The sequence below is a fragment of the Lepus europaeus genome, chromosome 9 (genome assembly GCF_033115175.1).
Source record: "Lepus europaeus isolate LE1 chromosome 9, mLepTim1.pri, whole genome shotgun sequence".
Lineage (NCBI taxonomy): Eukaryota > Metazoa > Chordata > Mammalia > Lagomorpha > Leporidae > Lepus > Lepus europaeus.
In genome coordinates, this window is record NC_084835.1 from 17941736 (window position 1) to 17965737 (window position 24002).

General features: G+C 45.2%; 1 protein-coding gene across 5 annotated transcripts in view; it reads left to right on the top strand.

Annotated features, from left to right (window-relative positions):
- Positions 1 to 24002, top strand: part of ULK4 (unc-51 like kinase 4) — a 597001-nt gene that overhangs the window by 257960 nt on the left and 315039 nt on the right. The gene's annotated exons all lie outside the window — the stretch shown is intronic.

The window sequence follows — 24002 nt, forward strand, 5'->3', positions numbered from 1 at the left end:
TAGTAGGGTCTCTCTCCAGGATTCTCTTCTATCTCAGTACCCATGGAGCTGTCACATTGTGATTTGCAGTGGTAATATCTTCCACTGAACGACCACATTGTAATTTATCTCATGAGTGTCTCATGGCTGCACTTGTTCCTAATCTTGGGGTAGCGCAGGCAATGGATAGCCTCCTATGTGCAGCACAGTATGGGTATACATGTACATCTTGTAGGATGACTCCTAGACATGATACCGGTGTCTCCTAAGACAACTGCAGTTGAATATTTTAAAAACAGGATCAGATTGCCCCCTCTCCCCCAGAGGTTTGCCATTCTATACCTCCGAGGGACATGGGGAAGCATGTCTTGTCGTCTGTAGTCTTGTCAAAATTGGCTATCAAGCTTGGGAATTTTGCCAGGGCGACAAGTGAGGTAGGTTATTTCATTTAATTTCCGTTTCTCTCATCATGATTACGGCCGGATATGTGTGCACGTGGTCAAGGATGCTTTGTTCATCTTTTTCCCGGTCATGTTCTTATTCTCAGCTCTTTGGTCTTGGCAGCGCCACTCTGCAGACCCAGTCAGCTGCCTGGCTTTCCGCTGTACAACCATACCGTTGTCTACTAGTGCTCTTGGCATTCAGCGGTGCCAGGGTTGTTGCAGGTTTTTTTGCTATCACGAGTAACATGGCCTCAAATACTTCTGCGCATATTCTTTGGAGGATAAATGCATATCTCTCTATTGAGTACCCACGAAGGAGTGGACACGCTGGGCTACAGCACTCGTGCCTGCCCAGATCCAGTAGATACCACCCAGCCATTTCTGTAATTGGTTAAAGCAATTTACATTCCTACTCCCATTGTTCTGGAAGTCTGAGTATTGTGCAAGCTTTTTGTTTGTTCTTTATTAAACATTAGGCTTAATAAGATAGAGCATTTTTATTACCCCCAAAGCTCTCCTGTGTCTCCAGATGTTAGCTTAGAAAAACTCATTTTCCCTGGGGAATGATTTGATTGATTTTATGTTTCATTTTTATGTTTTACATTTATTTTTCAAGAATTAATACATAGGGTATTGCAAACATCAACATTTGAAAGAGTAGCCAGAGAGAAGAAGCAAGTCTTTTTTCCAAAGTGATAGCTACTGTTCCCAGTGTGTGGGTGTGTGTCTGTGTGTGTGGGAGAGACAGATCATACAGATGCCAGCATGCTATTTAAACTGCTCTGCACCTCTTTGTGCATAGCTTTCTTGAAAAATAGTATATGTGCTACCTGTACCTCTTTTATTGCACTTCATGGCTATTCCCACCTGGAGGGTATTTTTTCTAATCTGTTACTGTCCTGGCATTATTTTTATTTAAAAACTTTTATTCTATTTTCATTACTTATTTATTTTTAAGATTATTTATTTGAAAGGTAGAGTTGCAGAGAGAAAGAGAGAGAGGTCTTCCATCTGCTGGTTCACTTGCCAGATGGCTGCAATGGCTGGAGCTGCGCCAAACCAAAGCCAGGAGTTTTTGTTGTTTTTTTTTTTTTAATTTTAATTTAATGAATGCATTTTTTACATAGATACAACTTTAGGAATGCCAGGAACTTCTTATGGATCTCCCACACGGGTGCAGGAGCCCAAGCACTTGGGCTGTTTTGTACTGCTTTCCCAGGCCACAGCAGAAGCTGGATCAGATGTGGAGCAGCCATAGTGCCCATGTGGTATGCCAGCACCGCAGGCGGCGGCTTTACCTGCTGTGCCACAGTGCTGGCCCTAGCATTATTTTTAAAAGCTGTCATTGGTGATGTAGGTTATTTATCACTCGTGTGAATATATGAGTAGGGTAAGTAATCAGGACTGGAATTGCTTCATCAGAGGGTGTGTGAGCCAGCGATTCCCAAAGATTGTCTTTATATTACCATCACTTGGGGATCTTTTAAAAATTCTAAACCTGAGTCTTAAGCCAGGAGCTTTAAATCACAACCTCTAGAGCTGACGGCTGCATCACTGGTGCTGAAGTTCCCCGCTGATTGATTGTGCAGAAGTTGAAGAATCTGGGGTCTAAACATTTGTAGTATTGAGAGATGTTGCCCAGGGATGGCACTGTGGTGTGCTGGACAGAGCCACCGCCGGCAGCGCCAGCACCCCATTTGGGTGCCGGTTTGAGTCCCTGCGGCTCCACTTCCGATGCAGCTCTCTGCTGTGGCCTGGGAAAGCAGTAGAAGATGGCTCAGGTCCTTGGGGTCCCTTTACCTGCATGGGAGACCTGTAAGTAGCTCCTGGCTTCGGATCAGCACAGCTCCTCTCTGTCTCTGTCTGTCTCTGCCTCTGCTTCTCTGTAACTATGCCTTTCAAATAATTAAATGAAATCAAACAAACAAACAAAAAAAATGTTGCCCAATTGTCCCCAGTCTAAGTTGTGACAGTTTCTCCATGACTGGCTGTGTATGAGAGTGCCTGTTAGTGCAAAATCTTTATCAAATGGTGTATATGCAGTCCTTGTCGTTCTGATTTGTGAAAATTGAGGCTTTGACTTAAATTTCTAGTTTTATTGATTTGTGACCAGGTAAAATTTTGTCCTGTTTCTGGTTTTTAGTATTTGCTTTCATTTGTGGCCTAATAGGTGATTTAAAATTTTTTTGTTGTTGTTGAATGTTCCATATTTATTTGCTTCCTATAGCCAAAACGAGATTAAACTTAATGTTGAGGCATATTGGCACTGATGGCGACAAGTCCCAAAAGTCGTAACTTAATGACCTTAGGGATTTGGTAGCAGTAATTTTTAGAGAAAATACTTACCTGGGGGCTGGCATTGCGGTGTTGTGGGTAAAGCTGCCACCTGATAAGCCATCATCCCATACGGTTACCAGTTAGTGTTCTGGCTGCTCCACTTCTGATCCAGTTCTGTGCTAATGGCCTGGGAAAAGCAGCAAAGATGACCCAAGTGTCTGGGTCCCTGCCACCCACATGAGGGACCCAGAGGAAGCTCCTGGCTTTGGCTTGACCCAGCACTGACCCTTGTAGCCATCTGGTTGGTGAACCAGTGGATGGAAGATCCCTTTTTCTATTTTTGTAACACTGACTTTCACAATAAATAAAGCTTTTAAGAAATGCCTACTTTAAATGTATAGAATTAAAAAGATGTATTTACTTACTTGCAAAATAAGAGTTACAGAGGGAGGAAAAAAGGAGAGATCTTTTATCTGATGGTTCACACCCCAAATGGCCACAATGACCAGGGTTGAGCCAGGCTGAAGTGAGGAGCCAGGTCTCCCAGTTGGGTGCAGGGGCCGAGATACTTGGGCCATCTTCTACTGCTTTCCCAGGCTCATTAGCAGGGAGCTGGATTGGAAGAGGAGCAGGATGTTGGTGTCATAGGTGGTGGCTTAATCCACTCTTCCACAACACTGGCCCTAGAATGCCTTAATTGTCTTAAGCAATTTCTAGTCATATAAAGATAACCATGAATCATTTGTTATAAATTTAACCTACTAATTGGTTCCATCAGCACCATGTTATTCGATGGATGTGTATCTTAATTTAGCTAGTATCTATTAAGACCTGAGTGTGGCAAGTAATAACTGTTGGAACATTAAACTTCCTTATGTCAAGCAAAGCATAATTATTTTTATTTGTTTATTCTTGTTTTATAGGATTCTTAGTCAATAAAGAAGCCCTTAAAAGCTTGGTCATAGCAACATTGAGTATTTATTGGTCCCCTTTTTAAACTGTTTATTTTCATCTACTTGAACGGCAGGGAGGGAGGGGAATAGGGAGTGAGAGAGAACCAGCAAATATCTTCTGTATGCTGGTTCATTCCCCAGATGGCTGCACAGCCAGGGCTGGCTGTGCCAAAGAAGCCAGGAGCACAGAATTCCATCTGGGTCTCCCATGTGGGTGGCAGGGTCCCAAGTGCTGGGACCATCACCTGCTGCCTCCTCGGATGCATCTGTAGGGCGCTGGATTGGAAGTGGAGATGCTGGGACTCAAACTGGTACTGTGTTGGAGGATTGAGGCACCCCACGCAGTGGCCTAGCCTGCTGTGCCACAACACCCACCCCTGAAGTTCTCCTTTAAACGAGGGCCAAGTGCACAACCAAATTCAGGTAGCATGTTGCTGGGGTTTCCATGTCCCCTCTACAGAGTGAACTCCTCAGTGTGGCGCGGATGAGATGTGGGGCCCAGCGAGAGGTGTCTGGGTCGTGGTGGTAGAGCCCGATGAATGGACACATGGTTTCTCAATGGAGTGGGTGAGCTCGTGCGGGAGGCCAGGCCCCTTCCACGCCCTTCTGACTTGGGCCGTGTTCTGAAGCAGCCCAAGGCCCTAAGCAGATGCCGCTGCTGGATCTTGAACATCCTTGATTCCAGCACCAAACTTCTTTGCTTTATAAATTACCCAATCTCGGTACTCTGTTAGAGCAACACAAAGCAGACTAACACAGGGACCGGTGCTGGGGCGGAGTAGACTAAGCCTCCACCTGCAGAGCTGGCAGACCGGAAGAAGCTCCTGGCTTCAGATAGGCCCAGCTCTGATGGTTATGGCTATTTGGGGAGGGAACCAGCAGATGGAAGACATTTCCCTTGGACTCCCCCTCTCTGTTACTCTGCCTCTCAAATAAATAAATAAATTATATATATATATATATAATATGTAATATATAAACAGTCTATATATATATAAAACAGACTAAGACATACAAGACAGGAATTTTTATTTTAATAAATAACTCTACTGCCCTGGTATATCTAGTTTGTTATTGAGTTTAATTCCCCACATCTCTGCCCTTCTCTCTCCTTAATTTTACAGTAGGTTGCACCAATAACCTGCTCGCTTGTTGCCATTAGCTTGTTGCTAATTAGCTTTCAGCAAATCTTCCCCTGCCAACAAATTAGGTTAGAACTCTTTTGAATTCTTTTGGAGAAAATTTAGCTCTTTTAGTGAACTACAGAAAAAATGACAATTTGGATGTGTATCCAAGAAGAATTGTTATCCTCTTAGTTTGCTCAAAGTTAGAGTTACTTGTTTTATGGCAAGATTCATTAAAGGGCTTTCTAGTGGAATGAAAGTTTAGGATTCTCTCAAGTGAAGTTCTTGCTGAATCAGTAGTATGTAGCCTTCAGTGGAAAGCACTTCTGGCCGTAAGTTACCAATCATTCATTCTTGATGCGTTAATTCGCTCTTTGATTCATTTATCAGACATTCTAATCACTAATGTCTGAGTGATGACCAGATCAGTGGTAAACGTTCTCACTCTATGCAGAGTTAGTTTTCATGGAGGAGACAAAAGCATAAATAGGCTTTTACTTGAAAAATGTGATGATGTTCCAGGGACAGACAGTGTCCCAGAGGAGCAGAATTGTATCTAAAGGGATTTACCAAATTGCTTGTATGGTTTTGGCCAAGTCCCCTAACCTGTTGTTCCCTCCTCTGGAAGACATGGGCACTCTGTCGGCATCTGGTCCACAGAGGTGCCGTGTCGGTGCTGCTCTTGTCTTCCCCCTTCTCTCTATACCGCCTCTTCCTCCTCTTTGTTCTCCCCTTCTACTCGCCTTTCTTCTTCCTTTTCACGATGATTAGAGAAAGAACTGGCAAAGGAAATAGTTCTAGGATAGGTCGCCTGTGTGGCAGAAGGTGGGAACATTTTGATGCCATTCAGTCCTAACCAGAGCTCCAGCATCCTGTGAAGAGCTGGAAAAAATTCCAAGTGTCCCAGTAGCAGAAGGAGACTACTTGGGGGCCGTCTCTTTGGGTTGACTTGGATTAACACTTGCCTAAGCCACTGAGAACGCCCGAATCCCAAGGTGGCTTCCATTTAAGTTTGCTTTTCAGGAAAATATTTTTTTGCAATATCTTGATATATTATATCAAGATATGTGAATCTTGATATAATATATCGATTCATATATCAAGAAATCTTGATATAATACCTCAAGATATATAAATATTTTTTGCGATATCTTGATATCAAGATATATAAATCTTCATATATTATAATTTCTGTTTTATTGCTTGGTAAAAGCAAAAGTCCAGATCATCAGAGATGTCAGAGATGCTTCTCTGTTGTTAGAATGAGCTGGTTGAATTTATAAAACTGAGGGATTTCTCTGATGAAATATCAGTGAGTGAAGTAACAGATAAAATGGAATTTCCTTTCTTTTCTTTCTTTCCGTCTGTCTTTCTGGCTGTCTTTTTTGTTAGAATGGATTGCGGGGCCAGCGCTGTGGCGCAGCGGGTTAATGCCCTGGCCTGAAGTGCTGGCATCCCATATGGGCACTGGTTTGAGACCCAGCTGCTCTACTTCCTATCCAGCTCTCTGCTATGGCCTGGGAAAGCAGTAGAAGATGGCCCAAGTCCTTGGGCCCCTGCACCCAAGTGGGAGACCTGGAAGAAGCTTCTGGCTTCATATTGGCGCAGCACTTGGGCCATCCTCCACTGCCTTCCTAGGCCATAGCAGAGAGCTGGACTGGAAGAAGAGTAACCAGGACTAGAACCCAGCGCCCATATGGGATGCTGGTGCCGCAGGTGGAGGATTAAACAAGTGATCCATGGCGCCGGCCCCCATGAGCATAAGATTTTTATTTTGCTCTTGAGAAGTTTAGCATTTTTTTCTTTTTATGGGGAAGTCTTTTTTTTTTCCCCCCCAATTTCTAGTGGCTGTTATCTAGCTTCAAAAGTTGAGAGTCAAATACTACCTCCAATTCAAAAGGAAGAGTTGACAGTTGGTTGCATTTCTTTTATGTTGTCTTCTGTGGTTCTAGAGAAATTTACAATTTATGAGTATTTAGAATAGATGACTGACTTTGTCCACACACACAAAATGGATTTCTCGATTTGTGAACCTGTTGAGTTTGCATCTAGCCAAGACAGTTACTTCAACACAGTGGTGTTTTCTCATTGTTCTCTTTGAGCTGAGACGTGAGTTCACAGGCGCTTGAATACTTAGCGGTTATTTCTGGGTCAGGAGTAGATGGTTCTTTTTGGTGTGAAATTTATAAAGAAACTACTTAGAGTTCCTAGTACACATTTACAAGTAGAGATTCCTCAGTTGTGCCCCGTAGAGTGGTTTTAAATCAGGGTTTGAATTCGATAAAGCTTCTTACGTCATTCCAGTCATCCTAGGGTCTGCTGATTGCCCTGTTACCTAAACAGGCATTGACAAATGATGACCCATAGGGCCAACCGGCTTGCAGCCTGCTTTTGTGTGGCTTGTAGGGTAGGAGTGGTGTTGACATTTTTAAAGGGTTCTAAATTGACAAACAAGGAGATGCTTGATAGACTCCATGTGTGGCATACCCTAACATACTTGCTGAGACTATTTTAAAAAATCCTGATTCTTGACCTAAAGAAGAAAAATGTTTTTTGTCTTCATTCATGTGAAGTATAAGAATTTTAGAGCTATAAGGAACTTTGAAGATTATCTGTTTTAAAATGTGGATTATATTATGGGTTGAGTGTGATGAAACCAACAGAAAGGCTATGACTTCCGTGGGAAAGGCAGTCGCTTACACTCGGGGATCGCAAGAGCAGGGCCACGCCACATCCCTGGGGACCATGAGGGGAGGTCCCAGGGGATGCTCAGGAGGTGGGGGACAGTGAGGACGGGGACATTCACTGTGGTATTCCTGGGAAGGAACAGGAGACCAGGACTGGCCAGTTTGAGTAATTTCAGTCGGCTCTGCTGTGTCATGTTGTCTAGTACGTGGCTCTAGAGTGACTGAGGACAAGGGAGTAGTTGCCTGGAGTCGTAAGGACTCAGTAAAGGCAGCGGTAAGCGGTGGGGACTCTGGATTGCTGTGTTCACAGAGGAGAGGCATACTCAAAGCTGAGTTCTTATTATCTCTAGGAGTCGGCTAGCCCAGGCATGGGCATTCCTTCCAGGGTGTAGCAAGGCCCCAAGGTGTCAGAGCTTCAACAATGCAGAGTAAAATGACACTGGGCCAAAGTCTTCATTGTACACATCAGAAAAAGGCCCCCTTGGATTTGTATGTCCTAAGCCCCACAATCAATTAGAACGAAGGTGAGATTTTGAGCCCAGATGACCTTGTCCATTTATACCACACAACAGAGCCACTGTTTATAGAAACACAAGTCAGTATCACAACGGGAATTAGAGTTAAAATGTTTGAAGTCTTTTTTGGTATGTGTCATACTTGTTTATTTCAGTAATCTGGTTTCTTTTTTTTTTTTTTTTTAAAGATTTATTTATTTTGAAAGGCAGAGTTAGTGAAAGGGAGAGGGAGAGGGGAGGGGTAGGTGGAGATCTTCTATCCACTGGTTTACTCTCCACGTGGCCGCAATGGCTGGAGCTGGGCTGATGCAAAGCCAGGAGCCAGGAACTTTTCCTGGGTCTCCCACATGGGTGCAGGGTCCCAAGCACTTGGGGCATCTTCTGCTGCTTCCCCAAGTGTATTAGCAGGAAGCTGGGTTGGAAGTGGAGCAGCCAGGGCTTGAACTGGTGCCCACAAGCGATACCAGCACCACAAGCGGTGGCTTTACCTGCTACACCACAGCGCCAGCCTCAGTCTGATTTCTTAACATGTTCATCCTCAGGGTCATGGATAGAAGCAAAACCATGCTTCTCCGTTGTTTCCCTGCTGTCCCCGTGGGGTTTTCACACTGTCCCTCTTTGCTTCTCCTACTAGCTAGTAGGTGCAGCTCCTACTAGCGTTTTATTTATAGTGTGAGTCTACCTTCCTCATGTAGTTCACCCTGTTCCTTCTCCCATCCTTGTAGGTTTTGAATCTTGCTCTGGGCCATGACTTAAACCCCGCTGTCAGGTTGACCTCTTGTTGTCACTATGTTGATTATGATATAACTCATCGTTGGGTCTCCTACAAGAACTAACATAAATCTTGTACGTGAGAACTCAGGGAAGAAGTGTTCAGTTAATTGTCTCGATTCACTCCAATATTCTCCTTTTGATAAGGCTGTGAAAGGACATCAGCTTAAAAACTTGAAACTTTGCTCCAAGTCATTTTTTTTTTCTCAGTCATTTGTGGGGGAAAATCAATAGTAATTGATCGAAATCTGTTTTGACATTATTTATGTTTTCATGTTATAAAAATCTCTTCTGTGAGCTTGGCCTGCCGTGAATAGTAAGTACTTCTGCTTGTTTTCTTCCATGACTTGACTCAGCATCACCGGAAAGTCTCCTAAATTGATGATGACTTGATAAACGTGTCCTCCCTGTCCTGTATCGCGTGAGATGGAGCTAGGTTCATTGAAGCTGTTCATCTCTGTCAGAAACAACACTGTCTTTGGAAAGTCGGTCTGATCAAAGCAGCCCTGGAGGCTGGGAGCTTGGTCGCTTGGGTAGTCTTCTGCTCTCTTCATGGAGTAACATCCGGAGCCCGGAAGCCAGCTTTCCATGCTGACGTCTCTTTGTTCGCTCACTGCTTGATTGCTTTGGAAGCCAGCATTTCATTTAGGGCTTTGCTCCCAGTGGCCGGGGTGTTCCGGGGACTGTAGTCAGTTACACTTCAGTTACTTTCTTCTGTATTTAGGTAGAGGTCTAGAGATCATCACCTTAGAAGAATGGTGCCCAACCTTTTCGCCCTCACTTGGAAGAACCCAGGGCTTGCTCGACCACTCGGAGACCCAGGGAGACGGTGCCACAGCCCCTGTGGCCGTGGTGGAGGAGGCCTGAACGCATTGTGAAAGCAGGTGCTCAGATACCATGGGTGTTTCACTTCAGGAGATGTCGAGTGTGAGATGAGTTCCAGGGCCCGAGTGCAAGCCTCCTGAGGAGTGAGAGGTTGGGCTTAGATCAGTGGCAGCGCCTCAGTTCTCCAGTCATGAGGAAGGAGGGACTGAGACCAAGCAGCCCTGCTGTGGGATTTGTGCAGAGAGTTTGCCGTGGGGAGTGCAGAGTGCCTCTTTCCCAGCTGGAGGGCAGAGAGCCAGGAGAAGCGGGACCTTCCGCTTGTACAGTGCTGGGATGAGGACGTCGGTGTCACGAGAAGGTGGCACTGACGGTGGCATCGCTAAGATCAGACTGTCACTCAGACCGTCACAAGCTTCCATGGACTGTTAGCCACCCAAGCGGGGGTAATCCTGCGAGGGAACGCCTGGTTTCTCCTGCGTGCACAGAAACCATAGTAAACCATTGTCTTTGACCATGGTAAACCATTGTCCATTCTTCATCCAGCACCGTAAGTGTGAGTATCTTCACGATTTAAAAAGCATATTCTTTGTTTTTTGAAAACTTTTTGTTTTCTTAGAAAAGTTAATTGTTCATTGAATTTCAGAGTGACATCTTTGTTTTAGTGGTTTCATAAGAGATATAAAAAAGGGGAATAATGCAGGCTGTATTTATTTAAACTGATACACTTACTCATCTTTTCTGATGGGCGTCTCCAACTATCCTTGTTAAAATCTTTGCTTTTTGGCTCATCAGTTAATACTTTTTGGTTATTTTGCATCTGCAAAACAAGTTTATTTTTCTTCTGATGGTGTTAAAATATGAGTCCTGAAAACAGTGCAAGTTACAAGATAACATTGTCTCACAGTAAAACATTCCTCTGGTGCCCTTAGATCTTGTGTTTATGTGCTTATGGAGTCTGTAGTTAACCCAGGAACCTTTATTTATTTATTTTTTTAGAGCTAGGAAAACCATCAGCTCAGGGCATCCTAACTGTAGAAATAATAGCTAAACATAATCCCTTGATAAAATCAGTGTGCCTTCTGAATTCCAAAGGAATCCATCACTCTATACTGTCTGGCAAGTCTCAGGATCATAGTTTTGTTCCAACATTTGCACTTTGTTTTGGTGATTTACCAAGGTAATTTACCACTTAACAGTTAACGTATTCTTCATTCTTGGAAATTGTATTTGTTGTTTATCTTCTCTTAATAAGGCCGTGCATTGTTCTGAATATAATGCATACACCTGCTACTGTCACTCGGCTTGGTAGATCAGAGTGAAACCCAACTGGACGAAATGTAACAGGAACCATCAAACACAGATTCTGGACTCACTGGTCCTGTCTCAGCCCTAAGTCGTCTTCCATACTGAGAGTCTTCTGATGTTACGTGATGACAGTTATTGGTCAGAATATATTACACTGTTGCTGTACAGACGGGCCTTTGTCTTATAATTAAAGGACACCGGAGCTGCCAGACTAAACAGTGGTCTGAATTTCAAGTAATTCTCCGTGACATTCTTGGCACATTCTTATTCGGACTTGAACATGTGTTATCACTTAGCGTTCTTTGCCATAGTGTATTACTTGAGAAGAAACCCAGGCAGTGAGGTTGACGAGCCACAGTTCTTCACTGGGGGCCTGTGAGACACCTCCTACCCCAGAAGGGACCATTTTTAGCCTCTGCATTTCTCTTATCTGCTTGGGGTAGTAAGTCCTGCTTAACCCGGGTGTTTACAAAATAAACAGATAGTCAGCTTTTAGACACAGATTTCTTGAGGTCTCTTGAGATTCTAATAGAAGGTAAGCTAAAGGAAAAATAGACGAAGGGCACAAGGAGGCCATTCCTAACAGTACACACACCAAAGAGTCGCTGTGGTATAGTAATTGAATGAAACTGTGTTGAAATAATGAGATGCTAAGAAAAAACAAACTGGTAGAGTTCTTTTAAAAATAGCACTCATGGAGAGTCTAGAGAGATGCGTACTTTCCCAACACCGCTGTCTGCCTTCTAAATTAGTAGTTCCCTTGAATCCCAAAGCATGCGCGACAAAAACCAAAAATTGACAAATGAGATGTTACCAAATGGAAAATCCTCTGCATAGCCGAGGAAACCGTCCGCAGGATAAAAAGGCGACCTACAGAAGAGCAGAAAGTATACAACCCATACTTCGGATAAGAAGTTAGTAGCTAGATTTAAGAAAAAAGCGGGGAGAAAGTACCAAAATAGACATTTCATAAAGAAAATACACAAATGGCCGGGTATATGGAAAAGTATTCTCAACATCGTTCATCCTGATCTCCTAATGACTGGCCCCATCACCATCACCCTGCTGCATCTCAGGGTATGCGTTAGCAGGAAATTGGAACTGGGAGTGAGGTGCGTCTTGAACCCAGGGGTTCAGCTATGGGATGTGAGCCTCTCCAAAGGCATCTTAACCGCTCTGTCAAACATCTGCCCCAAGCAACTTCACTTCGTCATTCTATTGTGTATGTATATTTTAAACAGCATGTTGTATGCAATACACATGTAATTTTTATTTATCATTGTTATAAGTTAGTATATATTTTATGACAAGCCAGCTGTCATGTATTACACCTTAAATACCTTGGAATCCACTTTTAGGACTCTGTCATCCTGTGAACAGACTAAAAGATGTGTGCAAGTGTTTATCCAAGAAACAGTGAAGACATTAACGACAGTAGTGACTACGTTCAAACAGAGCTTTGGAAACTCTACATTAGAAAACAATATGGCAATAAGAACCCACATTTTATTTTTAAAAATATTTATTTTATTTGAAAGGCAATGTTAGAAAGACACACACACACACACACCACACACTCTCAAATATCTTCCATCTGCTGGCTCACTCCCCAAATGACTGCAGAGGCCCAAGCTGGGCCAGTCTGAAGCCAGGAGCTCCATGCCGATTTCCCACTGGGGCCCAGGGGCCCAAGCACCTAAGTCATTTTGTGCTTTTCCAGGCACAATAGCAACTGGGAAGTGGAGCAGCTGGGACTCAAATGCGTGCTCACATGGTATGCGGCCCTGCAGGCGGGGCTTAACACCTGTACCGCAGTGACAGCCCCAAGAACCCATATTTTAAATGAATATTTAGTAAAATGGGGAAACATTTTTTTTAAACGTTTGGGAAAAAACCCATAGGCTTTGAACTTTTTCTCCCACATCCTACACGGATGCAATATGTCAACAGGACGTTACAGGTTGCTGATCCAGTTTTAATACCGGGTCCATGGCTGACTGTGTGCGTGGCTGTGAGCTCTGCCAGTCTGCACTCCAGGGTGTTTGTAGAGTGGGCTGCAGCCTCTCATTACTGGACTTCAAAGGGGGCCTGGATGTCCAAGAACATAGCTCAGTAAAAACTAGCTGTCAGTTTGAAGATGAAGTTGATTCTGTTTCTTTTATGAATACAAGACAGGTAAATATTTATAGTGGTAGGGTTGTGTTTTCGTTTCTTTTTTTTTGACAGGCAGAGTTAGAGAGAGACAGAGAGAAAGGTCTTCCTTTCGTTGGTTCACCCCCCAAATGGCCGCTGTGGCCGGCGTGCTGCGCCAATCCAAAGCCAGGAGCCAGGTGCTTCTCCTGGTCTCCCATGCGGCTGCAGGGCCCAAGCACTTGGGCCATCCTCCACTGCCTTCCCAGGCCACAGCAGAGAGCTGGACTGGAAGAGGAGCATCCGGGACAGAATCCAGTGCCCCGACCGGGACTAGACCCTTTTAAAGATTTATTTATTTATTTGAAAGAGCTACAGAGAGAGAGAGGAGGGGCAGAGAGAGGGAGGGAGGGAGGGAGGGAGAGAGGGAGCTGTCTTCCATCCAGTGGTTCACTCCCCAGTTGGCTGCAATGGCCAGAGCTGCGCCGATCTGAAGCCAGGAGCTTCTTCCAAGTCTCGCACATCAGTGCAGGGACCCAAGGACTTGGAACATCTTCCGCTACTTTCCCAGGCCATAGTAGAGAGCTGGATCGGAAGTGGAGCACCTGGGATTCTGGCGCTTCAGAAGGCCAAGGTGTTAACCTGCTGCACCACAGTGCTGGCCCCATTTTTTTTTTTTTCTTTTCTATCTTCCCCCATTACAACATTAATAATATACATGTATGCTTCTGTATTCATATACTTTATATAGTTATATTAAATTATAATTTTTAGATAATTTTATGACCAAGACAAAACTGTAAATTTGTTTAGCACACACCACTCTCTGGTTTTTCTTATGAAACTTTAGCCTGAATGACATTCCACAAACCGTCATCCTGTGTGCACATCAACAAAGTAGCCCTAGTTCTGTACTTTCAAACTGATTCTCACATTCTATATTTTTGTCCATTAGTATCACAGTAGTTTGGGTTGCTCTTAGAAATAGCTCCTGAAATGACCTTGAGGATGCTGAACAGAATGGAAGTGTGATTGTTAGGAATTGGGACCGAATTTAAAATCTGTAATGTGTTCTCTTGGCCACTTGTCTGTTCCCGCTCCGTTGCCGTATAATCTTCCCACCTCATTTTACATCGTCACTGGTAGGCTTTAACTCACCTGCCGCCTGGAAGTGTGGGGAGGCCCTTGGTTCCTGAGCCTTGTTGTCTTCTCACTCTTCTCTCCAGACTTAATTCATCTGATTGTTCAAGCATACTTTCCTCCTAGGAGAGACTGAGCATAGTGCATCCGGGCACACACAGCTTCGTTGGATGGGGTGGTGATAGTTACTGCTGAGGTCAGGGCGTTGGCCTTCTGATGGGGCAAACCAAAGACTGGGGGTCTTTTTGAGATTTCACCCCTCCTGTCTCCTCCTCCTAGGAGACTGCCCATTAGGTAGATATTCAGCTACCTAATTTTTGTCTTTGCCTGTGAGTTCATGGTTTCATCGTACCACCTGTCACCTTGAGAGTTGTCCGTCTGCTGACTGATCTTTGTGTTCCCAGTCCTTTGTCTTTGCAGCCTGAACATAATCCTCACAGAACCACGACACTGATAATGACATCAGTTTGCCTGATGCTCCCCTGAGCTGCGGCCATTCACCTGGAGCAGAGCTCTGCCAAGTTTTTCCCACGAAAGGCCAGGTAGAAAATAGTTTAGGCTTTGCGGGCCAGACGGCCTCTTAGGTTTCCAGAGCTTTGCCACTGCAGTCTCAAAGCTGCCCTGGACAACTTGTAAAAGAAAGAGCCTGGCTGTCTTCCAGTAACAGTGTATTTATGGAAATGGAACTTTGCATTTCATACGGTTTTCCTGCATTGTGAAATAGACTTGTTTTGATTTTCTTCGGTCCTTTAAGAGCCTGATGACTGGTCTTAGCCTGTGGGCCACACAGGTGAATGCAAGCAGCAGGCAGGGATTGGGCCCAGGCTGTCATTTGCCAACCCCTCCCCCATGGGGTGATGCTGAAGATCCTCGGAGTCGCTGGTAAGCTCTTTGGTGACCTTCCCTGCCTTAGTTGTCTAGCCTGGTCTTCTTACCCCTGACTCTTACCTTTTCCCTTTGGATGTAAATTTGTTTCTCCTTTCCTCTCCCCTGCCCCAGTGACCCTTCTGCTTTGGCCTTGTGTTGTGCTGTTCTCTTTGCCTGGACCCTTTTTGACCCTGACTGCCCTCCCTTGCCTCCCACCTCTTCCTCCACCCTTTGTTAGTAACCCCGGCCCCTGCTGAACCTCGGGCAGCACCAGTGTTGAGGCTGCATCTCTGAGCTGCCTGGGTTTATACCCCAGTCCCTCTACTTGCTGCTTCAACTATTTAGTTCTTTTTGCCTCCATTTCTCGACCAAAGTAAAAGGGATAATGATGATGGCTAGCTCGTGGAGTTCTTTCCTTTTTTAGGGGTGGTGGTGGTTACAGTTCAGTGAGTTAGCACACATACAACACTCAGAGTGGTGGGTTCTGGGTAGTATTGTGCAATCTGTGCCTGCTGCTGTTGTCATAATCGGTTGTCTTTTGAAGACTCTTTCTGTTGTCCCTTCTGTGCTCTTTCTAGATCTTTCTATGTCTGCTCCAACACTTAGAATACTTCATGGAGTTCTCACCTAACTCACTGCGTGGCGTATAATAGACACTAAGCAAATGTTCTTTGAATGGGAAGAGAAAGAAGTCAAGTCCTTGGTGAATTCTAGTAGCTTCCAAAAGATGAATCTCTTGCGTTTTATTAATTAAGTAGGTTTGGCTCAGCAGGTTAAGCCACTGCCTGCAATGCTGGCATCCCATAAAGGGGCATTATTTCAGATCCCAGCCGCTCTGCTTCCCACCCAGAGTCCTGCTAACATGCTTGGGGAGGATGGCCCAAGTACTTGGACCCCTGCCACCTGTGTGGGAGACCAGGATGGGGTTCCTGGATCCTGGCTTCAGCTTGGCCCAGTCTTGGCTTTTGGAGCTGTTTGGAGAGTGGAACAGTGGAAGATCTCTCTCTTGCCCTCAACCCTATCACTCTACCTTTCAGATAAATAAATAAATCTTAAAAATGAGAGAAAGGAAGCAGATTCATAAAATTGGAGAGAATTGAAAAAAATATAATCTCTGAGTATTTGCTCTTTTCTTACAGTTGAGCTCATACCTGCAGGAGGAGAGATGCTGGCGAGTTGTACCACCTGGTGGTCCTTGCCGGGGCTTGAATGTGATCTGTGTCCCTGTCAATCCTTTTCATCCTGATAAAGCTTGTTTCTGTTCAGTTCCCTCCCAATTCTGGCGCAGAAGTGGGCCTGGCTTTCCCCTGTGTTCAGCATGTGTTGCCATGGGATGAACACAGAATCGCACCTTGCAGGGAACGCCTAGGTTTTGAGGAATCATTAGAGAAAGGAGGTCGGCTGCAGAGCCACTGGATCCTGAGAGTGAGCGCTCGGGCTGTGGGCAGAACGGAAAGCGCCAGACAGAGTCTCACGTTAACCAGTTTTTTTTTTTTTCCTTTTTTAAAAATTTATTATTTGACAGGAAGTGTTATAGACAGAGAGACGGAGAGAAAGGTCTTCCTTCCGTTGGTTCACCCCCCATATGGCCACTACGGCCAGCGTGCTGTGCCGATCTGAAGCCAGGAGCCAAGTGCTTCTTCCTGGTCTCCCATGCAGGTACAGGGCCCAAGGACCTGGGCCATCCTCCACTGCCCTCAGCAACCGGAATTAGACCCGGCACCCATATGGGATGCTGGTGCCGCAGGAGGAGGATTAATCAAGTGAACCACGGCACCGCCCCCCCACCCCCACCCCCACCCCTAGACAGGGTGTTGGAAAGAGAACCCAAAGCTTTTGGCTGTGTTAGCAAGAACCTCAAACCTGTGTAGGGACAGGTCACAGGAAGGCTCGGGGAAGGCAGGGCCTGCAGGCACGCACATGGCCTGAGCTGGAAGGAGATGGAGTTGTCCGGTGCGAGTCCTGCTCACTGCGTATGGGTCCTCTCGACTGCAGCTCTCCTGTTTCACCGTCCGTACCTCCTGGAGCAGGAACTTTCTAGAGCTCTGTTTCATTCATCTGTGTGGGTTATCACAGGATTGTACTTGATAACCCACTGAGATAACAAGCATAAAAGCATTTTGCGAAGTTGTCTGTGTGAGGTTACATTCTTCTATTTTCTTTTAAAATCGCCTTTCTATTGGAAGACACTTGCTTTTGACCTAATCAAAAGTTCTTTTTCTGAAACCTCGTATCCTTTTCATGCTGTCTAAGACAACAGGAGATTGCTGTACATTGGGGGCACATTCTAATACAGCTTCAGATTGCTAAGTTAATTCTGAGACATTCACAGCCAACGAAGAGGCCGGCTTTCTAACTTGGATTAAGTTATTTTATAATTTACTTGTGTTAAATCTACTGGAGTATAAGTTGCCTCAGGGAAGAAGTGCAATGTTTGCTCATAAGGAGAACTCCATAGATCTTTGTAAAATGATCAGATCTAAAATTTATCCATGCTAAAGCTGCTGACATTACAATCCTACCTATTTGTATGTTAAAAAAAAGTCCTTAAATGTATGTAGTTTTACTAGTAAGGCTTGTGCGGTTGGTTCTCTGCAAGCAGATTAATAAGCATTGCAGGGAAGGACAGACGTTTCAAGGAGAAATGTTACAAACATTATTGCTTTCAGCGTAGACATAATATCGTAGCACAACTAAACATTATGAAACCGGTTGTTTCTGAAGGTGATTCTCTGAACCAGTCATTTGAAACTCAGCTTGATGTTAGAGATTTTCAATTTAAAAAGGCTGCCATTGGTCCACTCGAGTGGTAAATTATGCAAATAAGAGCTTTGTAGTCCAGGGCTCACTCAACAACAGAACAAATATGAAATCTCAGATTCCTAACCAGCGTTGTCAGAATGCTAAAAGAAGTCCCGCTTTTGAGTGTGGATGTGAGTTGGCCAGAAACAGCGTATTTGAGCGATGGAGTAGGAATTATTTTTAAAAATGGAGAGGGGGGCCGGCACTGCAGCTCACTTGGCTAATCCTCCACCTGCAGCGCCGGCACCCTGGGTTCTAGTCCTGGTCGGGGCACCGGATTCTGTCCCGGTTGCTCCTCTTCCAGTCCAGCTCTCTGCTGTGGCACAGGAAGGCAGTGGAGGATGGCCCAGGTCCTTGGGCCCTGTACCTGCATGGGAGACCAGGAAGAAGCACTTGGCTCCTGGCTTTGGATTGGCGCAGTGTGCCGGCTGTGAATGAAGAAAAGACTAACTTGGGGCTGGTGCTGTGGCACACTAGGTTAATTCCCCGCCTGCAACGCTAGCATCCCATATGGGCGCCAGTTCTAGTACCGGTTGCTCCTTTTCCATCCAGCTCTCTGCTATGGCCTGGGAAAACAGTAGAAGATGGCCTAAGTGCTTGGGCCCCTGCACCCACTTGGGAAACTGGGAAGAAGCTCCTGGCTTTGGATCGGCGTAGCTCCAGCTGTGGCGGCCATTTGGGGGGTGAACCAATGGAAGAAAGACCTTTCTCTCTCTCTCTACTGTCTAACTCTGCCTGTCAAAAAAAAAAAAAAATGGAGAAGAGGTAAGATGGACTTGTTGGCATGGCATTGCCAGCTCTAAGCAGTCTAGCAACTTTGTCCTGCCTGGAGTGGTTTCCTGATAGTCTCCCTCCCTCCCTCCCTCCCCTTCGCCCGTGCCCAGGGTGTGCACACATGCAATCCTAATGCCTTGCAGGGCTCACAAACACCTTGGCTCACCAGTCTGGACCAGCTAGGTTGTCTTGTCTGTCCCTCGTACCCTGCACATACCTGCAGTAGAAGTTCGTTCTCTATTTCTTTGTGCATTTACTTACCCGCTTGACTCTGAGTGTGAGGGTCTGGATTTTGAATGCGTGAGGCTAGTCCACGGCAAGGGTCCAGTCGTGTTGACCATAAACTGAGTACTGAGATAGTTCCCAGATGAGACGGACGTCTCACGGACTAAGTGAGATTGGCATGACAGGGTCGGTGTGTGAAATGCCCTCACAGTGGAGGGAGAGGGCCTCCGGGGCTGGGGGCAGGGGGGGCACAGCGCCCTTGCTGGACAGACAGGGTTGGTTCATGGAGGTGTTGGGTCTGGCCTTGGTCCCTGCTTCCTGTGTTGCTGCACAGGTACGTAAAAACTTGAAGCAGGGGCTGGTGCTGTGGCTCACTTGGTTAATCCTCTGCCTGCGTCGCCGGCATCCCATATGGGTGCCAGGTTCTCATCCCGGTTGCTCCTCTTCCAGTCCAGCTCTCTGCTGTGGCCCGGGAGTGCAATGGAGGATGGCCCAAGTGCTTGGGCCCCTGTACCCCCATGGGAGACCAGGAGGAAGCACCTGGCTCCTGGCCTCAGATCGGCACCACTCCGGCCGTAGCGACCGTTTGGGGGGTGAACCAACGGAAGGAAGACCTGCTCACTCCTTGGACCTGTCCTGTCACCCTTAGCAGCTCCTTTCCTTGTCCTTCAAAACGGAGCCTCGAGCTCTGAATAAATAGGACGACGGTGGGCCAGAGCAGGGGGACTTCATTCCATGTTAACTCTCATCTTGGTTCATCCCCACGTAAGCTGAGAAATTCAGCCCGGCCAACTCTGGTAAGTCTCCAAACAGAAGTAGAATTTTCCCCTTATTTTTAATTTTCCTAAGTTGCAATGAGTAATTTACATCTAAATATTGCCAGATTTATTTTTGTATTTAGTGTTCGTTTTAAAGGTATGTGCAGCAAAAACTGTGCTAAAAAAAAAAAAAAAATAAATGGAGGAAAACCCAAGGCTGCCACCATTTCACAGGCTGCTGCTAATAACTTTAATTCAAAAACAAGTATTCTTTCTACATAAAAGGTCTTGACAGATTATTTAATACGTTTTATTTTGTTTTTAAAATTTCTTTATTTTGAAAGTCAGAGTTAGGGAGGGAAATAGATCTTCCATGTGCTGGTTCACTCCCCACAGTAGCTAGCTCTGGGCAGGGGGAAGCCAGGAACCAGGAACTTCATTCAGGTCTTCCACATGGTTGGCAGGGGCCCAAGCACTTGGGCCGTCTTCCACTTGCACTCCCACTCGCAGGCCATTGGCAGGGAGCTGGGTAGGAAGTGAAACAGCTGCAACTTGAACCAGCATCCATTAGGGACCACAGGTGAGGGTTTTACTTGCTACACCACGAAGCTGCTCCATAAATGTACATTTACGTCATTCAATAGTCATAGCATATTTTATGAGCAAATCCTCTTATAGATCAATCTATGCTTGCAACTTCTATAGATAAATCTCAACTAAATAATTATTAGAATCTAAACACATAGTTCATTAAAGTAGTATTTAATGAATTTGAAATTTTAAGTTAAAAAATCTCCCCAGCACACAGGGCATCCTTTAGTTGAGGCACAGAAGGGAGTTACAGTGCCAAATAATGTATTGTGAAGATCTCTCCGAGTTTATTCAAAGCTTTCTAGTTGAAATAGCACCTTCTTTGTTAGTGTTAAAAACCACAGATACTCAAAATTAGGAGTGAATATTTGGAAGCAACTTTGTAGAGAAGACTTTTTAAGTGTATGTAATCTATCATTAAGTTGCAGTTAAAGGGGAAAAAAGCCAAAAACCTCAAGGTAAAGTAGTCAGGAACTACGTTTGGAAAGGGCAGTGTTGTTCCGTTTACTGCTCTGGCTAACTTAATTAAGGAAGATGGGTCTGTCATTAACACAGGTAATACCTTCATAGTGTTTGCAGGTTAGGGACACCTTTAAAAAGATCTGTGTTGTGATTTTGGTTTAAAATAGTTTAGGTAAAGCACTCCCTGTCCTTCAGGCTGTCCATAAAGCATAGCCATTTCACATTTTAGGGTTCAGGATATAACACGTCTGGCTAAAATGGTCGTGGGTGGCCCAAGTCAGGGTGGCCAAGCACAACAGAGCCCCTACCTAACAGCCTTTTGCCAGTGGTATCCTAGGTCCACTGCGATGATTTCACACTTGGTGTCTGATGAGCGCTACTCCGAGCGTGTTTGGGGTTGGTCACGCGTGAACTGAACCACCACCTGCAGCAGTGGTGGTCTGAGAGGGGGTGACTGAAGCCAGGGACCGATTGTCTGCTGTCACAGTTTGGAAGCGTGTCAAAGACGAGCATCGTCTGCACCACAGCCTCCATGAATCTGTGGGTGTCGGATGTCAGATGTTTTATATCATGGTGAAAAGCGAGAAAAGTATTTTTTAAAGATTTATTCATTTGAAGAAGGGAGACTGAGATCAATCTTCCATTTTCTGCTAGTTCACCCTCTACGTGCCCATAGCAGCCGGAGCTGGGCCAGGCCAAAGCCAGGTGCCTGAAACTCTTCCTGGGCCTCCCACATGGGTAACAGGGGCTCAAATCCTTGGGCCGTCAGTCTCTGTCTTCCCAGGCGCACCAGCAGGGAGCTGGATTGGAAGTGGAGTACCCAGGGCCTACACTGGCACTCCAATGTGGGATGTGGGAATTGGAAGGCGTGACTTAACCTGCTGCTCCCCAAGGCCCACCCCAAGAAAGCACTTGATGCCCCTGCTCTGTATGTTACAGGACAGCACTGTGTGTCACACCCTTGGGTATTCTTTGATTTTAATGCAAAATCTCTTGGTCGGATTTGAGTAAACTCATCCCGGTGTTCCCCACTGGTCACTCTGCACAGTCTGGAAAAACACTGCCTTAGATCGGTTGTGGATGTTTGCAACCAGCCTTGTTCCTTACTTGTTTTGGGGTCCTCCTGTTGATATTACATTCAGTGTGAGTTTATAGTTCCTAGAAAGCAACATAGATTTAAAAAAAAAAAAACTAAACTAAAATTTATTGAACTTGGGTTCCCAGATCTAATTCTAAAGTATGTCAGCCAAATCCAAGTGCAAAAACAGGTCTGGCTGATTGGATCCAGAGGAATGTAAGGAGCAGAACCAGAGTGCAAGGAGATGCAGACGTCCTGCCAGGCAGCCTGCTCAGGATGCACAGACCTGGAGAGGGACTCGTGGTTTTATGTGGCAGGGACCCAGCTGCTTGAGCCTCCAAAGGCTGCTCCCAGGGCTGTATTAGCAGGAGGCTGGAATGGGAATCAGAGCTGATATGTAAACCCAGGCACTGTGAAATGGGACACCGGCATCTTACCCACGCGGCGGAACGCCTGCATGGGCCGTATTGTAAAACACTGCCCTGAAAGGCTGGGCTTGTGACGGAAGGTCTGTTCCTCTGCCTTCCTGGGACCCTGTGGGGTATGTGGTGGTATCCCTGCTTGTGGCTTTGGTTGCTAGGGCAGCTCTGGGATGTCTGTGCTTGGCTAATTCAACCTGCGCCTAGTAATAGTATGTACACCATAAAAATTCCGGGATCTCCATTTAGGGAAAAAGTGAGCATCTAGGAAGCCGAGGGAGAAGACTGCGAATGTGCTCAGCTGAGGTTGGCTTGGTTTTGAGTGTGTGCGAAGGGTTTCTTGTTAGCTTCATCCTTGCATCTGGGCTTCCAATTGTCCAAGAAACTGAAAGTCTACACATGAAATGAATGTTCATATCCAAATGCCATCCCCCCCCCCAATAGACTGAGATCACAGAAATAATCACATTTATTTACTTCTAAATGAAATTTACATTTATTTCCATTTTTAAATTTTTAAGAGGTGAGCAGTGTTGGCGTATGTTTACCTGGTACAATGCGATGTGATGATACATGTGTACATTTTGAAATGGTTAAACTGGGCTGGTTTGCATATCCATCACCTCCTTTTTATTATTTGTTAGTGTTGGGAACATTTAAAATCTCTTTTTAGCAATTGTGGAATATAATACTAAGTTATTATGAACTGTGGTGATCATGCCATGCAACAAATCTCTAGAACTTCTTCCCCTGTCACACTGAACCTTGAACCATTGGATTAATATCTCCTCCTCTCCTTGTGCATCCCCAGGCTGTAGACGATGCTCAATGCCATTCTACTCTCTGCTTCTCGGAGCTCAATGTTTTAGATTGCACACAAATAGGAGATCACACAAAGGTTTCTTCCCGTGTATCGGTTTACGTCACTTAACGTGTTCTGGATTCATCGCTGTCGCCACACGTGCCAAAATTGCCTCCTTTGGTGAGGCTGAATACCGCTGCACGGTGTCTGTTGGACGTTTATTTCCCCACATCCTTAGTGGACACTTGGTTGTTTCTGTATCTCTGCTGCCGTGGGCCGTGCTGCAGTGAGCAGCAGTCATGTCTGTTTCTGCTGGACGCTGAGCTAGGCCGTTCTCAGAGCTGCAGCCTTTGGGAAATGTGCCTGTGTCTCCCTCTCATCTAGCACGTGTTTGTAGGCACTGTGATCTTGTTGGGTTAGTCACTCGGGTTTCTCTTTTATCTCTGCTGTCACAGACCCACAAGTTCTTGGGAGGCCTTTTGCTACAGGTTCCTTCCTAGCCACCTGGTGTTGTCTGTGACAACAGACCTATGGCATATGGAGCAGGCCTGTCTCTTAAACTCCGTAGTTTTTCATATAAAAATAGTCCTAATAAAATATTTAAAAAGGAATATAATTTTTGTTTTTGCTCTGGATTGAAGCAGGAGTCAGCAAACAATAGCTTATGCCCCAAAGATAGCCCACTGCCTGGTTCTGATACGTGAAGTTTTTGAAGAACACAGCCCTGTTGATGATGCTAATTGGGGCTGCTTTTACATTGCAATGGAAGAGATGAGTTGTTGCTATAGAGTCTGTGTGGTCTGGAAAGTTTACCTATAGACTGGCCAAACCCTGGGCAGAAGGAGCAATTAGAGTTTGAAGTATTCTTAAAACTGGAATGGTTCAGGTTTTGTCAAGGTTGTTTTCTTTAAACTGCATGACAAAAATATTCTTTTGTTATAGCTGATGACAATTTATAACCAGATGTGATGAGGGAAAGTGCCTAGCATCTACTGGGTGATTGGTATCCAATTTTTTAAATATTAAAGGCCATTAAAATTCATCGTACATTAATTCATTAATGCTGAGAAGATAG